This window comes from Ixodes scapularis, unplaced genomic scaffold (assembly GCF_016920785.2).
Source record: "Ixodes scapularis isolate PalLabHiFi unplaced genomic scaffold, ASM1692078v2 PGA_scaffold2__306_contigs__length_199485367, whole genome shotgun sequence".
NCBI lineage: Eukaryota > Metazoa > Arthropoda > Arachnida > Ixodida > Ixodidae > Ixodes > Ixodes scapularis.
In genome coordinates this window covers 122181643-122201499 of record NW_024609857.1, presented here as the reverse complement: position 1 = coordinate 122201499, position 19857 = coordinate 122181643, and the positions used below count along the sequence as shown (strand labels likewise).

General features: G+C 48.5%; 1 pseudogene; it reads left to right on the top strand.

Annotated features, from left to right (window-relative positions):
* Window positions 1-11323: 11323 nt before the first annotated feature.
* LOC115329293 lies at window positions 11324-14398 on the top strand (annotated as a pseudogene).
* The last annotated feature ends 5459 nt before the right edge of the window (window positions 14399-19857 follow it).

Sequence of the window (19857 nt, the reverse complement as noted above, 5' to 3'; positions counted from 1 at the left end):
TCTTTTTAAGTTAAGCTCCACGCTGGATGCATCCTTGTTTTCCTCCATGACTGCGGATGAAGCCACATTGTATGTGACAGAGCAGATAACAAACGCCGCTCAGCAGTCAATTCCCCAAACTATCGGTAATCTGCCTCGTCGTAAGTGCAAACCTTGGTGGAATAAGGAGTGTGCCATTACGCGCTCGGAGCAAAATGAGGCATGGGGCAAGTTCAGGCGGTATCCCACCTCAAGAAACCTGGTTGAGTTTAAAAAACGAAAAGCTAAAGCCCGGTGGACCCGTAAGCGATCGAAACGGAAAACCTGGATTAAATATGTGTCGTCTCGGAGCAGCTTTGTAACTGATAAGGAGGTTTGGGATAGATTCAAGAGACTCAAAGGGGACTACAGGGGGTTCACGATTCCCGTTTTCAACCCTCCATGTGCATCACTGAAAGATACGGCCAACGTTCTTGGGAAGTACTTCTATTCGGTGTCCAGCCCCTCTAGTTATTCAGATTCCTTCAAGTTGTTTAAACGACGTGCAGAGCAACATAATATAGTTACAACGGGATCAAACGCTGCATCTTATAATCAGCCCTTCACACAGTACGAGCTAAAGAGTGCCCTTGATATAAAAAAACTCTCTGCTCCTGGACCCGATGGACTGTATTACGAAATGCTGCGTAATCTCTCTCCAGAATCTCTCGAATCCCTGCTTAATTTCTTCAATTCATTGTGGAAAAGGGCTAGCTTTCCAGCTGCTTGGAAACGGGCACACATTATCCCTTTCCTGAAGCCGTGTAAGGATCCATCTCTGCCTTCTAGTTAACGTCCGATAGCTTTAACCAGCTGCCTTGGGAAAACATATGAAAGACTGATGAACAGGCGACTGGTGTATGTTCTAGAAAAGTAAAGCATTTTGGATAACAATCAGTGCGGGTTCCGCCGAGGTCGATCCACCTTGGATCATTTGGTGCGTTTAGAAACGGCCATACGTGAAGCATTCGTGAATAGGCAGAATTGTGTATCGGTCTTTTTTTACTTAGAAAAGGCCTATGATACAGCATGGCGATATGGCATCCTCCAAGACCTTTATGGCTATGGAATTCATGGCCGTATGCTGCAGTGCATAAAAGATTTTTTGATAGACAGGACGTTTCAGGTTAGATTAGGAGCTGTTTTGTCGGATCCATTCGTTCAGGAAAACGGGGTTCCCCAGGGAGGGTATCCTGAGTGTTACACTTTTTGTAATCAAAATGAATTCTCTCGCTCAGGTTTTGCCACCGTCCATTACATACTCACTTCATGTTGACGATATCCAAATCTCAGCATCGTCGTGCAATCTCTCGAGCTGCGAGCGCCAGCTACAGCTTGCCATAAATAAGCTTGCTAAGTGGGCGGACGAAAATGGTTTTAAGTTTTCTCCCGAGAAAAGCGTCTGTGTCCCATTTTCTCTACGCCGTGGTCTATCACTGGATCCATCCTTAAAGCTGCAAAGGACCTGCATCCCTGTCAGGAAAGAGCACAAGTTCTTAGGTGTTACCTTTGACAAAAAGATCAATTTTATTGCTCACCTCAACTCACTCAAAGATAAATGTCTCAAACCTGCGAATATTTTGAAAGTCTTAGCCCATAAAACTTGACAACCTGACAGAAAATGCCTTCTACGGCTGTACAACGCTCTTGTTCGATCCCGTCTCGACTATGGGGCTCCGGTTTACGGTTCTGCACGACCGTCCGCGCTCAAGATGTTGGATCCAGTCCATCACCTTAGACTGCGTGCGACTCGCAACAGGTGCTTTTCGGACGTCCCCCGTCCTCAGCCTGTATGCTGAATCAAATGAGATGTCACTCGAGAAAAGACGCCAACATCTAAGCTTAACTTATTACTACAAGATACTTGCTAACCGTAATCATTCGACCTACCACTCCCTACAAAAATCTAGATTTTGCCGCCTTTTTGAGAATAAGCCAAGCATCGTAAGACCCCTGAGTTTCCGAGTAGAGCATTTATGTTCCCCACTTGATCTGTGTTTGGACGAAGTCTTTTGCAGAATATAGACTGTGTTGCCCCCTGGGAAATAGTGCCATTTGCTTGTGACTGGGCTCTCAAAAGGTTTAATAAACATAGCGTCTCTGCCCTTATCATCCTACAGGAGTTTTCTGAGCTTGAGAAGAAGTATGAAGGTTACACTCGTTTTTACACCGATGGCGCTACGACGTCGTCATTTGTTGGCAGCGCCGTGCATTTTGATTGTTTTATTAAGGTGAAACGCCTAAATGCTTTCTCCAGCATTTTTACAGCTGAAGTTTATGCAATATCTATGGCCATAGATTATATTCTCCGGGCTAAAATAAAACAGGCTGTCCTATTTGTAGACACTCCGAGTGCTGTTACCGCAATATGCTCTTTGAGAGTTACTAAGAATGCGCTGGTGCAGCAACTTCAAAGTAAGCTTAATAAAGCGGTACATGGAGGCCTTGATATAAAATTTTGTTGGGTGCCGAGTCATATGGGAATAAAAGGTAATGAAGAAGCAGACAGACTCGCTACATTCTCACGTAAGTTCCCCCTATCTTATGCCTGTTTGCCACACCAAGACATTACACCTCTTAGAAGGTCATCCCTTCTTCGTTTATGGCAGTCTGAATGGAACATGGAATGCAATAATAAACTTCATATTACAAAGCCGGTTCTTGGGCTCTGGGAGAGCTCTTCTCACAGGAATCGATTCAATGAAGTATCATTGTGTCGTCTTCGAATCGGTCATTCTTACCTAACGCACAAATATCTTCTTAGTGGAGAGGACCCACCGGTGTGTGAACATTGTGGGGATACGCTTACCATCATGCATATCTTGTAACTGTGTTCAGCTTTGGACAAGGAACGTCGTACTCACTTTCCTGAATTGTTTCACTTCCAAATCCTATTCCACCCTGCTCTTTTGCTGGGAGAATATCCCCTCAGCCCATTCGACCGTGTGTTGTCTTTTATCGCAAGCGCAGGTTTTATTAACAAGATCTAACCTGTGGTCAGTTTGCCAGGTGGCTGCTCTCCATGTGGTCCTCCTTGATCCGAGCCAGCTGCCGCTCCGTCCTGTAGAGGGTGGCCGCGGTCCACGATGAGACCTGCCGCCGTGTCATTCAGATGGCGGGTGTGGCGACGGTGTTGTCCATGAACCAGCTTCGTAGAAAACAAGGAAGCAGACGACATGGGGCTCAGTTGAGGGTTGAGCCTGACGTTATCTTCGCACCCCGCGAGTGGGTAGCATACCACGGTTGGGCGCCATTGTGGTCGGTTTGCCTTTACCACGGTTGGGCGCCATTGTGGTCGGTTTGCCTTGCTGCATACCCGACCCGGAGGAATAACACGGAGCCAACGCTTTCAACAACAAGAAACTACATTTAATTGGACATGGACAAGACGATTAACATTGCTACCGGCGCTGCCGGAGTCCAGGCAGCGACTCCCTGTGCGCCGCCTCTGATGCGCCTTATCAAGGCGGCGCACGCGATGTGCGCGTGGCTGGCGTGAAGTCGCCGCCACGCGGGAAAAGTTCGGCACCCTTGCCTCGCAGTCGGGCAACTTGGCTGGGGAGCTGCCAGGGTGACCACAAACCCTACATCGGTAATTATTATTCTGTAGCACATTAAAAATAACAGCTGGTTTTTTTAATTTTGTTTGGCGCAGTATGGCCTCCATAGCTGTTGCGCCATAAAACCGCCAAACAACAACAACAGCCCGCATGAGATTCGTGTCGACGGCTGCAAGGTCCTCGTCCTCATACCTGGTAGGGCCCCCCTATGCCTTAGGCGTCGACGCAAAGGACACATCAGAAGGCACTGCCGCGTTCCCCGATGTAAGGAGTGCCAGCAGTTCGGCCACGAAGCCAGCGATTCCGTGCGTACTTACGCGTCAATCACTCAACAGCGGAAAGACCAAGAGTCGACCGAATTTCTGATGGACGAAGTGGAGGCAGAGGCTGCGACGGGAGGTGCCGGGCCTCCGCTCCCAAGCGCCAAGGACGGCGGCGGTGACGCCTTCATTGGGAACCAGGAGAACATTGGGGAGAGTTCCCAGGCCAGTCAGCCAGAGCAAGCGAAACAGGCGACCGGTAACAAGGAACAAGAGGTTCATTTGTCCCCCAAACCACTGCACGCGGGTGAGGAAGTCGGGATGAACGCTGCGAAAGATAAGGGTACCCTAGACAGTGAGACTGAAGTGGCAGAACCTATGAACATCGACGTCAACCAGACCGGGAAGCGACAACGGGATCAGACACTACACAAGGCCTCACCCGATGACACGGTTGGTGGGGAGCCACCGTGGCAAGTGCAGGGACCCAAAAAAAGCCGCGCCGTGAATCGGGACCAAGCCTCGAAACCTTCGGGACGACCGCAAATGTAAAGACTCGTAGTGTGTGGCATTCACTGAGCCGAGCCTTTTCGGGGTGATAGGCAGCTTTAAAAAAGGTGATCTTGGGTGGGTTTGAGAACATAGTCTCTTTATTACAACATTACGCTCGAACCTATCGCGCCTATTCGATGTGCCACCTTAAATGTTAGGGGGATTAACTCCCGGAAAAAACAGTTTCAACTCCAACGACTACTCAGTGACGAAACTATAGATATTCCTAGCCCTTCAGGAAACTAAAATTTACGGTAGTGAACAGGCTCAATACGCCATAAAACCCTTTTTGAGCAGGTATGAATTATGTGTCAGTCAAGCCCACGAAGTGTCGGCAGGGTGTTTTTTGTTTCTCGCGAAATCAATTGGCCTGACAGATTTAAAACCCACGACAGATCGCGAAGGAAGACATGTTCTTTGTGATTTTAGGATTCAAAATCAACTCTGGCGTGTGCTGTGCATTTATGCTTCTAACGCAATTAACGAGGGGGGAGCTGTCTTTCGCCAATTGAAAGATTACTTAAAATGTGATAGGTATATTGTGTTACTAGGAGACTTTAACTGCGTGTGTAACCCAGAAGATAGGTCTTCAGCAACTTCACGAATGACAGAAGCGCTCGATTTTTGAAATCTATGTTAGATTAATGTGAGCTGCATGGAGTACGTTGCAGAAATGCAAAGCTTGCGAAGCGATTTGAGATTTACTCACTTTCAGCTATCATCACATGCCCGGTTAGACAGGATTTATGTTTCTACAGAAGTTAGAACATGCACCATATTCTGCCAAACCGATCTTTTTCAGCGATCACTTCCTCGTAACTGTGAATGTCGGGGAAAGAGGAAAGGCGAAACGTAATTTTAACTGGAATCTATGGAACTTTAATGTAACGCTGCTAAAAGACGAACGGTTTACACATGGTGTTAAAAACATTCTAAAGAAAGTGACTGAGGATTGTAGTATAAGTTATATAGAGTAATGGGAGTTTTTAAGCAGGAAGTTAAAGAATTAGCCATAAAACAGTCGTCTATTTTGAACTACAGTGCAGCAAAGGAAAAAAAAAATGATTCAGCAGCGCTGGCTAGAGCTCCTCAAGGTCGAGAGTGATAAGCCAGGAGGGACGGCTTCTGAGATAAAACAAGTGAAAGCCAAACTTCAGACGTTTCAAGATAAAAAGTATCGTGGAGCGGTAGTGCGGGCAAGGGCCGGGAAGCTTCTCCATGGGGAACAGCTCACGAAACGTGCGCTGGCTGATGAACGAAAGTTTGCGCTTGCTAAAGAGATTTCTGCCGTGGAACAAAACGGCGCTGTCATAAATGACAGAGATGGCATTAAAAGGGCGTTTGTGACGTACTATAGCCAGCTGTTCGGAGGCAAAGATATGCCTAAGGACATGACAGCCATCAAAGAACTACTCTAGATAACACCAGAGCTACCGCAAAGTGTGAAAGAGTGGATGGAAGAAATCATCACTTTGACGGAGATAGAAAGAGCCATCGAAGGCCTTGCCACTCACAAAACGCCTGGTCCTGACGGCCTCTGCGCAGAGTTTTATCAGCACTTCCGTGCAAAATTTTCCCTTTTTATTACGAAGTTATACGTGAAGCTTACGAGCTCAAGGCACTACTACCATCCTTCTTACAATCGCATACAGTATTGATACCTAAATCTAATGACGTGCTTCAAAGGCAGAAAGTGACGGGGTACCGACCAATAGCATTAAGTAACGTTGATTATAAGATATTTGCAAGAATTTTATCGCGACGAATCCAGCATGTAGTGTGCGATTTAGTAGGGGACCACCAGATATGTGGAATCAGAGGTTGGGCAATTCAGGCCAACATTCATGTAGCACGAACCATTCTTGAAACCGCAAATGATGGAGGTAGTCAGATGGCAATGATACAAATTGACCTGGAAAAGGCGTTTGACAGAGTAAGCCATGGAGTACTGTGGGAAATTTTGGCTAAAGCTAATGTCGGCAAAATCATCTGCGAAGGGGTTAAAATGGCATACGCGGGGTGTACTACCCAGCTCGTTATAAATAATTCGTTGTCTGAAAAGATGTTCCTCCGTACGACAGGGATGCCCTCTGTCACCCTTATTGTTTAGTCTCCACCTTGAGCCTTTTTGCTTAAGTGTCATACAAAGCGAACATGTAAGGGAGTTTAAAATGGACGGCATGGAAGTGAAAGTTTTAGCGTATGCTGACGATATTGCCGTATTTTGTAGGGACGAAAAGAGTGTTAGTAAGGTGCTAGAATTGTGTAGGTCTTTTTGTGATGTGACAGGTGCAAAGATTAATATGCACAAGTGTCTTGGCGTCTGGCAAGGCGAGTGGGCAACAATGCCGAATTTTTTTGAGGGTATTCAATGGAGTTGCGCACCAAAGAAGTACCTTGGGGCACCACTAGAGCACCTAAAAAAGAGCACGAAATATTGGTAGGACGTCACAGATGAGTTAAATGAACGAACGAGCAATTGGGGAGGTCGCGATATGTCTATTTTTACCAGAGCTACGGTCTGCAATATATTTCTGACTGCTAGGGTGTGGTATGTGCTACAAGTGCTGCACTGCGCTCGAAGTAGCATCCAAAAAAGGCATAGAGTTTTCGCTCTGTTCATATGGAAATGTGCAAGTGAACCCATGCGACGGGACAATCTGTTTTTAAGGCCCTCCAAAGGGGGACTCGGGTTGCTACACTTGTTCATCCGACAAGTGGTTTCACGCTTTTTGTATCTACGAGATCCAAAACATCCGCTATTGCAGGTAATGTTTGAGACAAGGCTCACGAGCCATATTCCAACCTTCCTTGTGAGCTCGTCCATCGGTCCCCCTGCAAGAATGGTTGGGTTTGTAAAAGAGGCTGTTGATGCTTTTAGATTTGTGAGTGCCAGATTCTCTCTCGATTATCTGGCTTCGGTTAGTCGACGAAAACTGTATCGTGATTTGATTGATAACGTCTTTACAGTACCAATGTATCGTGTGATGTATGGCAATGGGCCAGGCCAGGATGTCTTGACCCGAGTAAGGAAAATGGCAATACCTCCAGCAGCAAAGTCTTTCTTTTTTCGCTTGCACACCGGTACTCTGCCAGTGAAACTCTGGCTTGGAGAAAGAGGTATCATAGTTCTCGGTGGTGTAAACTGCCCTCTTTGTAAAGAACCTGAAACGATTGAACACTCTTTTCTGTACTGCTGGGATGATATTTTCCTTTGGGATGTGTTGAAACTAACTTTAAAGAAGGATTTGTGTATAACGTCGTTTTCAACACGCTTCCTTCCTGTCGAGCCGCAGGGTTGTGTTCCGTACGACATGATTATGGTTATTGCACTTTTTAGTCTGTGGAAGTCCCGTATGTCCGTCAGACATGCTGATCAGCCCCCAAAATCCGCGCACCTGTTTTTCATTGAGTTGATTGCTCAAATTAAGGGTGTGTATGAGTACAACCAGTCTTTGCCTGAATGGGCAAGATTTTGGAAAGCCTTGGGAAAATGAAATAACTTTAAGTGTGCAACTGCCCGAAAGTGCCGGGCGGTTTGCCTTTTAATATATGCTTGTAAATACGCGCTGAATAATAAAAAAAAAAAAAAAATACGGCCGTGGCCTAACGGTTATCGTGCTGGCCTCCCACGCGAAGAGCCGGGGTTCGATTCTTGGGAGCGACGCGTCTTTTATTTATTCTTGCAATTTTGTGTTCTGGTAAATTCGAAAATCCTGTTGCTTGTTCGAGGTTCGAATGTTCTACGCGCCGAACCTTCTACGTCGATTGTTCTAGAATCTCACGCGTGCGCATAAAGGGCTCCGCGTGCCGAGGCGCGGTCAGTCTTGCCTCAGCGTTCGATCCTGCTGTTTCGCTATCGACGCCTGCGACGCTAGCCTTTTTCTATTATGTATTGAGCATAATTTCGCCCCATTAAACGTTTAGTTTCTTCAGTTATGATCGCCTCATCAATTGTCATTCGTGACATCTGGTGGAGGTACGGCATAACGCGTGCTGCGCTGCGGGCCCCACAGAGGGCCCGCAGCGCAAGCCCGACCTTGAACCCACGAAGAAGACCAGTGGAGGAACCTGAGGTCTGAGCAAGTCGCCGTCACCAGGGCTAGTCTCCAGAGTTCGGACTACTGCCGGACCCTCAGCGAAAGAAATCAGCGAATCTAGTGATGACCACTCCACGCCAGCAAAACGAGACCGCCACCGCCGCCGCCGCCGCCGCCGCCGCCGCCGCCGCTCCCGTCGTGTATTTCTCCGTCGCCCCCTGATGGCCGTCACCCTTTCATAGCGAAATCTATGAAGACGTCGAGGGCTGGATCCTTCACTACAAGCGTGTGGTCCGCCACAACAGATGGAAAGCTGAGAAACACCTCCAGAACCTCTACTTCTCGCTGGAAGGCACCGCAAGGCTCATGGTTCGAGAACCACAAGGCTTCGCTCACTTCGTGGGACATCTGCGCCACCGAGTTGAAGCAGACCTTCTCGAGCCAACACCGGCGACAGAAGGCCGAGGACCTGCTCAAAACTCGGACTCAAGCCCCCAACGAAAGCGTGAGCAGCTTTGTTCAAGACGTGCTACGACAGTGTACACGCGTCGACCCGCAAGCCACCGAGAAGTTGCGCTTCCTCATGAGGGGCGTCAAGAGCGAAATCTTCGGTGGCCTTGTCCGCAGCCCCCCAACGACGGTTAATGGCTTCGTGGCCGAGGCGACCAACATTGAGCGACCGCTGTCGGCCAGAGCTGTCCACTATCAATTACTCGCCGGTGTGTCAACGGTTTCGGCAGTTTCACCACCTCGCTCCGATGTCGATGGTGTCAGCATCAAACACCTGCAGCAGATCATCCGCAACGTTGTCCGGGACGAGCTGAAGAAGCTACTGCCGGCACCCAACCACCCCGGCTTCGCTCTCGATTGCCGAGGTGGTTCGAGAGGATAGTATGCCATTCTTTTTTTAAGAGGTTGGTTAGCTCTTATACTAGACCTAAGAAGGTGTCTATAGTAATGGGAAAGCCAAGGACAAGAGCGCGTGGTCCTTGAAAGACCTTAATTTCACCAAACCAAATATGTGGAATGTACTTTGAAGTCGGGAGTTGTACATTCCTCCGAAAGTACCAGAGAAAAATACTTTAAGTTAAGTACAAGTACATACTCAGAGAACGGTGGAAGGGGTTTCAGAAGTGCTAGTCCCGTCTCCCAAGCGGACGCGCCGCGAATTACTACCGAAGTTAAGGTGCGCCTAGGTCGGGACGCGCTACCTGAAATCACCGCTGAGGTATGGTTGTAAAAAAAACAATATTAATTGTGCTGCAAAACCTTGCTCACCAAAGGTTTTAGAAAACATCACGCGCCCTTCATATTGTACTAAACTCCAATAAAAGTTACTACAAAAAGAATTTTTCCGTTGGTTTTTACTAAAAAAACATGCTTTCTAAAAGCTCAAGGTGACAACAGTAAAGACAAATGATAAAAAGTGGCGCTGTTGTCGTATTTAGCTCGGTCTCGGTGGACGCCAGCGGCCCAGGTTTTAACGGTGAGTTTCCCAACTGAGGGTTCGAGTAACATTGAAGCAAGGCGACTGGCCACCGCCATGTCTCTGCTCGTTTGTAAAAATAAAGCCCCTTCATGTTTCAAAAGTAGCGTAAGGTGCGTCGATGCACGAGAAACGTGCAACGATGCAGCCTTTGGGAAGACCATGGCGGCACAGCACAGCCCTGGGCTCGATTTCAGACGCCATGTTCTTCCCAAAAGTATCACGCGGCACGTATCTTAAAGGGGCGATGCAACGATTTTTGTATTTTGCGCAAATACCGCTTAGGACGGATCCCTGACGTTAATGACCTTTGAAATACCCGTTCGTTTTTCACCACATGCAATCGAAGTGGCAGAAAAAAATAAAGAAAAACGAGCAAAGTTCACCCCCTCAACTCGCAGCCGAACAAGCGGCCACGTGATCTGGAGCCGATTATATGCCGCCAATGTTGATCATAGCCATGCGCTGGGGATGGCTGGGGTTGGCAAGGCACAGGGCATGCGCTGAGCTCCAGACATTGTTATGGTTCGGCTGTTGTCGTCATTGCTGCGATTGGACACAGGACACTACCTGAATGCTTCTCGAGCAATCGATTATCACGAGCCCAAATCGAGTGTCCACGCCATGCTCGGGTACAATCTATGAGCCGCATTCAAACATCGCCACTGGGCGGTACTGCTACCGCCCAGCTACGTCATCAGGTTTTTCGAAGGAGAGATTGAATGAAAATGATCGCGTTTGTTCTTCAAATTACACCGCAACAAAGGAGTTTCTTGACCAGTGGCGTTGCGTGCGAGTATCCTTGAGTCCCACTAGTGCCATTAAGCTCGTGTAAAGTGAAAAACATTCCAAATGAATATCATTGCACCGCCCCTTTAAGCATTTCCACAACAATGAATGGCGCCACCTTTTCCAGGATAGGGAACGCCCGTGCAATTTGAGCTCGCCAAAACTGTCTCCACGCGCATGCTGCACGTGCGTGCACGCATGAGGCACCGGTGGGGGCGCCGTGCTTGCAATAGACTTAAAGCCCCTCTATCCTGGGAAAAGTGAAGCCATTAATTGTTGTAGAAATGCTCGAGGCACGTGCCGCGCGCCAGTTCTGGGAAATTCATGGCGTCTGAAATCTAGCTCAGTGCTGCGCTGTGCCGCCATGACCTTCCCAAGGGCTGCACGTCGCACGTGCCTGGGGCAACGACGAACATTGCGCAACTTTTGAAACATGAAGGAGCTTTAAATAGACTGACCTCACTAAGCGTTTGGCCAGCGCCTCCTCTATATAATAATGCCTGCAGTGGCAAGAGAGTCCGAAGAGCAGGTTCATGTTCTCTCCTAACTTCCACTCTCGCTCCATGTGCCTTGCCGCTAGGGGCGCTCGTATCTTACTGCTTTACCCCACGACGGGAAGAAGGGACAGCGGTGCTGCAAACCTGGACCATCTGGGCTTTCTGGCGAGCTAGCGGGTGTTGCATTCGGCGCAGGCGTCGTATTCTCAGTAGGTTTCTTTGCAACGTTGAAGCCGGTTATCCTGACTTGCCTGCAAATTTTTGCCCGATTTTAAATTGGTACACTGCTATGCGAGTGCCTCGAGCATGCCTTACTGTTGCGTCACGTTCTGCACCTCTAACAGTAAAAAGAAGCAACCTGGAGTCTCGTTTCACGAGATTCCGGCTGACGTCGTGTCGCGTGAACAGTGGCTGAAGGCGATCTCGCGTAAGGACTGGCAGCCGAACACAACATCCAACTATTTTGTTGTGTGTAGCAACCATTTCGAGGACAGCTGCTTCAAGACCACTACAAAAAATGCGACGGTTCATTCAAGGAGCGGTTCCCACCAAATTCGAGGGATACCCTTCTTACATGAAGCCAGCGCCTGCCAAGCAACGGAGCACCCAGAGTGTAAACAAGCGAAAAAGGGAACCACCAGCTACTGTGAAGGTGCAAGATGTTCAGAGAACCCTACAGGCGACGACTGCTCGGTCACAACATGTAGACCTAGGGCTACTGGTAACACCTTCCGGCGACGTGGATGACGACACTTCTGGTGTTCTGCATCCTGAGGTGATCGATGAGCCTGCTGCTAAAAGGCCCGAACATGAAACACCGGACTCGTCACAGCCAGGTTCGTGCCATTCTTCTCATACCACCAGAAGTAATGAAACGCACCATCTGCCGAGCGTTGTAACTATCCAAAGAAATGCCTATGCAAGGAGAGAATGTGGGACACAAACCCTGAAGAGGAATTCCTCTATTACATTCTGTGAACGGAGATAATGGCGCCGGAAGGAAATGATGCTCCAGGCACGAGTGGAGAGGCTGAAGCAAACAGTCGATAAGTATAAAAAGGAATTGCGACTATTGAAAGAAGAATGCAAGGTTGATTCATTCCTCGAGGTTGTGCGGGAAGCCGACGAGCAGAATCAATTGGCTCGCATGATTCTGGATCAAGTCTTAAACTTCAACAAGAAAAGGCCAACCTGGTCGGAAACAACTGTCCGACAATGTATAATTCTGAGAAACCTATCAACCAAGAGCTACGAGTACATCCGCCAAGAACAACTATGGAAGCTACCTTGCCGAAACCTGTTGCAAATCACGTTGGGAACCCCGCTGAAGAGGTTGGCTTCAGTTCATTGGTTTACAGCCGTCTACGAACCGAGGTTGAAAACCTGAAAACACCTCAGTCAAGAGTGTACAGCCTTGTCGTTGACGAAATGCACATCCGACAACGCCTCGAATACCACAAGCAGCGAGACGCCTTCATTGGAGACGTGGACATGAGTGCGGAACTGGGCCATTTAGTATCGAGTTGTGACAACTCTCTCGCCAATGCTCTGCTCTGTTTTTTGCTCTGTGGCTTGTTTGTGGGCTTCAATATACCAGTGGAGTATTTTTTCACGAAGGGATGTAGCGGCAACCAAGTTGCTACGGTGATACTTCACATCATCCGGAAGTTTGAAGAGTTGGGCCTTGAGGTTGTAAGGCTGGTTTCTGACAATCACAAGGTAAACGTCTCGGCAATGGACATCCTCTGCAACGGGGCTGGAAGCTACTGTATACCCCATCCTGTCGACATCCAGCGAAAGCTTTTCCTTGCCTTTGACCAGTCGCACATTATCAAAAATGTCAGGTCTCAGTTTCTCGCAAGAGAGTTGGGTAGCAACACAGAAATTTCTTCAGGTCACATAAAGACATTGTATAAGATGCAGGCTGGGAGCACTGTAAAGCCGGTGAGGTTTTTAACAAGAAAGCACATCTACCCGACAAATATTGAAAAGATGAATGTGCGAAGTGCTGTGCAGATATTTTCACCTCCGGTCACGGCAGCACTAAGCTTCATGAAGGATCAAGCTGGGCACACGTGCGATGTGGACTTTGCATCAGTCGAACCCACTGTTGAGTTCATGAAGACGATGCTCAGATGGTTACTGCTTATAGGTGTAACTGCAAACAACACGATCACTTCAATCACCCCGACACAAAGCAGTTCAGCAGCCCCTGTGATGAAAGACTGGACTGGCTTGAAATTGTATTCATCGAATACCTGTTGGAGCTGAGGAAGAACAGGCAGCCTCAGAACTTCTTGACCAAGGAGACCTACCATGCCCTCGTTCTGACCACACACTCAAATGTTGAGTGCATCCGGTATCTTCTTCGCGAGAGAGAATTTGGGTTTGTGCTGACCCGGAAGCTCTCAAGCGATCCACTTGAAGCATGGTTTGGATTCCTGAGGCGTCCAGCAGGATGCAATGATGCCCTTGACATGAAGGCTACACTGAATGGCATTGAGAAGATGCTAAAAACTGGCCTCATTGCATCGTCCAACCAGAGCAACGTGGCCAGCTCGAGCTCATACCAGACCGGCACTCTGGTCACCGTGAGCAGCAATCCAGCGAAGGCAACCATCAGCTTCCCACTAATAGCTGACGAGAAACTTTGGGAGCTCTGCCTCTCTCCCAAAGCCCCAGCAGCCAGGTCCTGGTGCTGCAAGCATTGCCATGGTGGGAAGCTTTATAGCAAGAGCTATTTCGGAAAAGATCAACTGTGACAGCTGCACTGCTCTTGTCCTAAAACTAAAGTCCAGTGCACCTGTAGACCGTTTAATCACCTATCAAGATGACTGTGCTACCACACATCCAAGCTCAGCACTGTCCTGGCAGCACTGAAGAGTTTTGTGGACACCGCACTGCACCACAGAAAGAACATTGTGAAGCCCCTGCAGACAAGTTTGGAACGTGCTGTACAAGTCATGATGGACCTGCCCATTTTGACGTGCAGAAGTGGCGACAGACAACACCGACAGCTCTTCTTAGAACTGCTCTGCATGAAGTTTGTGAAGCCCCTTCTCACAAACTACGCAGCTGACATGACGGACAAGAACACTGTCGCAAAACTATACGGCACGAAGCCCTTGTCAAGGAAGTTCGTGAAACTTACCTAATTTGTTGTGAATAATCACTTCTCAGAATTTCGTTTGCACTAATAAACTGTTTTTCATTCTGGCAACTGTGATTGAAATCAAGCCACCGCGTTAGGACGGTTCATTTCAGAATGCTGCCACCGAGTGCAGCTTAAACGGCATCGCCAAGAAAATTTCGATCAGAGCTTTTTTAATTCCCTTCCCAACTTACTATATTAACTTGCCTCACGTACAGTGTTACTTTTAATCACGATCTGCACTTATATCTGATGTTTTATTCCGGACAAAGCTTCCGTGTACACGCCGCTCCGGCTGCATGAAAGGCTCTTTGGGGTAGGGAGGCTCAAGTGAGGGTGGGTGCAACTGCTATATCGGGGATCACGGGGCATGGACGCCATTTAGTTGCTAAATTTTGCTGGGAGTCTATGGGGCAAAGGGTCGTTTTATTTCCTAACTCAAGTCATAAGAGCCCATTAAGGTGCTTGAATAATTTACACAAGGTATAAATGATTACTTTTCCATAGCCACCAGTTTAAAGGAGCGGTGCAACGATATTCAATTGGAATGTTTTTCACTTTATGCGAGCTTACTCGCACTAGTGGGACTCAAGGATACTCACACGCAACGTCATTCGCCAAGAAACTCCTTTGCTGCGGTGTAATTTCAAGGACAAAAGCGATCATTTTCATTCAATCTCTCCTTTGCAAAATTTGATGACGTAACGTGGGGATCGCAATACACCCAAGTGACGATATTTGAATGCGGTTCATAGATTGGACCCGAGCATTGCGTGGGCACTCGACTTGGGCTCGCGATAATTGCTAGCTCGAGAAGCATTCGGGTAGTGACCCGTGTACAATCGCTGCAACGACGACAACAGCCGAGCCATAACAATGTCTGGAACTCCGCGCGTGTCCTGCGCTTTGCCAACCCCAGCACGTGGCTATATGATCAACACTGGCGGCATATAATCGGCTCCAGATCACGTGGCCGCTTGTTCTCGCTGCGAGTTGAGGGAGCGAATGCTGCTCGTTTTTTTTTTTTTTTTTTCTGGGACTTCTATTGCGTGGGGTGAAAAACGAACGCGTATTTCATAGGTCATTAACGTTAGGGATCCGTTTTAAGCGGTATTTGCGTAAAGTACGAAAATTGTTGCATCGCTCCTTTAAGTATTTTTTAACGCGAAAAATGGAAAATTCCGCCATCTTGGACGTTGCTGCTTGTCTGGCAACCCTGCCTTCTCCTCTCGACTATCTCGACGTTTGCAATTCTCGGAGCGAGAAGGAAGCGAGAGAGGCTGCGCCAAGGCGTTCGTTGCTTGCAATGGGAGGTGAGAGGAGGAAAGGCATGGAGCAACAAAGTTGCAACAGGGCGGGCGTCTGCTCTCGTGCAGGCAACATTCGCGCATATCCTTTCCCGAAAGGGAGGAAGTGGCCGAGTGGGCTAACGCGTCTCAGCTCGGAGCGTGGAGCGAAAGCTTCCGCTGGGAACCTCCTGGGTTCGATCCCCGCCGCCCCCGCCCGTTTCGATCTGGATGAGTTTCGTACCGGCACTCGTTCGTGTGATCACTACTGCGTGATGCACGTTAAACATCCCAGGTTAGCGGTTGTACCGCACTGGCTAAATTTCTCATCTACAGCTAAGAGACCGATTACCCGTTGAGGCGCATCTCCATCAAGGCTGTATAAACATAAAGAGCAAGCCAATTTTTCTTTCCTTTCCCGAATCCTCTCTTTCAGGCGCCGCCATTAAATTGCAAACGCTCTCCAGGTTTTGAGTGGGGTGGCGCGAACTTTTGTCGAACCAGATTTTTAGGTCGAACTTTCCGAACTTTTCACCAGATTCGACCGGTTCGACTTTGTGGACAGTGTGGCCAGACCTTGATACAAGCATGTCTAGGTTTGGAGATTTTTTTCTCTTAAGAAAAGAGTTATTTTATTTTATAAACAGTTGCAATTAAAAGAAACTCATTTTAATCATTGAAGAAGTTAATAACTTAATTTTTTTGTACTGTATTGAGTGAAATAACCGATCAGCGCTGCCCTTAATTTATCCCTTAGCCATCACCATCCAATCCGAAGCCAACTGGCCAGCCTGTCGCGCATGCGCACACGAGTCGAACCTCAATACAAGGTTCGTCGAATTTTCCACTAAAAGTTCGAAAAAGTCGAACCTGGTCGAACTCGAACCTCGGCCGGTTCGCGACACCCCTAGCACCCAACCTCACTAGAGCCTCCCTACTCTGGGGATAGGATTGGCGCGCCGCCTGGTGTAGCAGCTTGGGTCCGCGCGTGGCAATGAAGACGGCTGGCAACCCTGGTCAAGAGCGGGATCTGACAGGCATTACCCCATAGAGACGGCGCTGGTTCGGCGCATGCTTGACGCCCCCATAGCTTTAAATCACAGGAAGCAGACGTCCGTGCAAGCGAGGCAGCGCAACTAGAACTAAGTTTGGAAACTGCCATAGAGCCTGCTTTGAAAAAGTGGCACCGATCCGTACTCGAGAACCGAACCAATGGCGATCGCATAGCCGCCATTTCTCTGCAGCGGCAACTTATGGAACTGCACGGCTGCACGAATTCGTTCAGGTCGAGTCGTGCAAATGCCGGTGGGGGAGTATCGCATTCGATAGCGTCCGCTGTTACCAACATTGCTAGTGTGAGCAAGTTTCGCCATCTATTGTTGCATAGTACAAATATTTATATTGCCACCTGTCGTACAGTTTTATAAATAAATCACTATTGTTTTACCCAACATGGCGCAGTCGACATCGCCGAGCCTTGTTCATCTCAAAATAATTTGGCAAAAACTGCAAAAAAAAATGTACAACTCAACGAAACCTGAACAAAGAAGCGCTGAAGTACCCCGCCTCCCGCAAATCACGGAAGTCGCCATCGCAAAGTGCGTGAGCGCTCCGCATTGTCGCATCTTCGCCATCGCATCGCTGCAAACGATACCTTCTGGAGTACTCCGCCGTACCCCCAATTGCGAATTTGAGCTTTAAGAAGCGCACCTCGGTGGGAGGCGGGATGGCAGCGCAACATGTCAGCACACCGACCAACGAGGTACCAACTGCGAACCGCTTTCAACTCCTCTTGGAAGAACAAGGCAAATCTACGTCTTTAAAAGAACCTGGAACTTTAATTGAAAACAGGCAAACAACAGTCCAACCAAAAGACCACGGGTAAAAATATCACACAAACTCATGACTCCATCAACCAGTGGCCCTTCATCTGAAGGTCCTACTTTTACGTACACGGTGTGGCCGTAAAAGCTTTCACATTTGGTACGCCTAGCAAAACTCGAATTTGAAACGTACATACCTGAAATTGGGCACACGACCGTCGTTTATTCCAAAGTTTTTTGCCTATTCTTTTCAGGCGTCAACTCGGGAGTAGCGAATATTAGAAAGATAACAAAAATGGCAGACGTGCATTTGTCTGCAATCTGGTACGCGACGCCGCTCCCAGGTGGCGCACTGAACGCAAAAGCGGATGAAGTTGAGAGGCTGAAGATACAGAATATTATAGTTGAGAGAGCTAGTAAATACAAGTATCTAGGAGTATGGATATGTGATGGTGCAGAATATCTCAGGGAGCATGAAAAGTATATAATAGGTAAGGGCAACAGAAATGTAGCTGCAACGAAAAATAGAGCACTTTGGAATTACAACAGGTATGAGGTGGTGAGAGAGATTTGGAAAGGGGTCATGGTGCCTGGCTTGACTTTTGGAAACGCAGTGCTATGCATGAAATCCGAAGTGCATGCGAGACTAGAAATGAAACAGCGCGGAGTAGGTAGACTGGCTTTGGAGGCACATTGCAAAACGCCAAACCAGGGAGTACAAGGAGACATGGGATGGGCGTCATTTGAGAGCAGGGAAGCGGTGAGCAAGATAGAATTTGAGGATAGGTTGAGGCAAATGGATGGGGAGCAATGGGCACGAAAGGTTTTCAGCTATTTATACATGAGGAGTGATATATATCGCGGTCAAGCAAGACGAAGACGAGGCTCAAGAAAAGCACGCGCGCACCCGCGATAGCAGAGACAGTCTGATTCCAAAACGCCATGAGCAATGGCTAGCTTCTTTTCGGCTTAAACTGTACATAGTGTAAATAAACGCAGATTTAACAGGAAAAGATGTATTAATTGGCGACGAGGGAGTTTCGCGAACCCTGAAGATGGAAGACTGCGGCTCTCACGGACGAATTCCGGCATTTAACCCCGGAGGAAACTGGAGTTCATGGTTGGAACGCCTTGAGTTCTACTTCGAAGCCAAGGACATAACCAACCCCGTGAAGAAGCGAGCAGTTCTGCTCACATCATGCGGTGAGTCGACTTTCGACACCGTACGGGCTCTACTAGCTCCGAGAAAGCCTTCGGAAGTCGAGTTTGGAGAAATTGTGAAACTCCTCAACGAACACTACGACCCGAAGCCGGCAGAACTGCTCAGCCGTTTCAAGTTCCATCAGCGAAACCAAGCACCGGCAGAGACCATCTCTGATTACGTCGCCGCCCTCCGCAAGATCGCAGCGGACTGCAACTTCGGAACGGTGACTAACGTGCCGGCCAGGACTACTACGGCTACAACCGCTAGTTCGTCCAGCGAGGTGACACAAGCGGCCCAGGCCGCACAAACACCAGGAGCTGAATTTTCTACCGTTCTGCCACTAGATGTCATGCTCCGTGACCGTTTCATCTGTGGCATTAAGGACTCACGCCTACAGCAACGCTTGCTCGTCGAACGTCACATCACCTTCGACCGAGCTTACGCGATTGCTTTGGCTACCGAGTCTGCTGCCAGCCAGCAACGTCACATTCAAAGTGAAAAAGAAGGGAAGGTCCAGAGAACCTCTACAGTCAAGACCTCCAAGGGCGGAAAAACAGCGAAGAAACCTTGTTTCCGCTGCACAGGCTCGCACACGCCGGATGTCTGCAAGCATATCAAAGCAACTTGCACATTTTGCCGCAAGAAAGGTCATTTAGAAGAGGCCTGCTTCAAACGCAGAGCCCAGCGCAAGTCCCAAGAGGAATCGAAGTGTCGCACGCATCACGCGGACGCAACAAAGCATGAGACGCATGGTGATCGTTTTGCTGTCAACAGCGTTACCCAGGGAGACACCTCGCGGGTCATCGCGGAGCTACTCATGAACGGACGACACCCCGACATGGAAGTGGATTCCGGAGCTTCCCACTCCATAATCAGCTCCGAAACATACAAACGTCTTTGGCAGGGACGACCTCCTAAGCTAGAACCTTGCGACATCTCCTTGTGCGTCTGGGCTGGAGACAAGATGCAACTAGCAGGCAAGGTGCTGGTCAACGTACGATTCAAGGACAAAGACGCTCGTCTGGACCTCTACGTGGTTAACGGAAAGGGAGCAAGTCTGCTTGGTCGGGACTGGTTTCCTGCGTTGAACATCAAGGTTTCCGGCGTACACTCAGTGTCTCCACCAAACCTGGAAGATCTACTGAGAACCCATGAGCAAGTGTTCCAGGGACAGCTCGATGGTCATGTCGG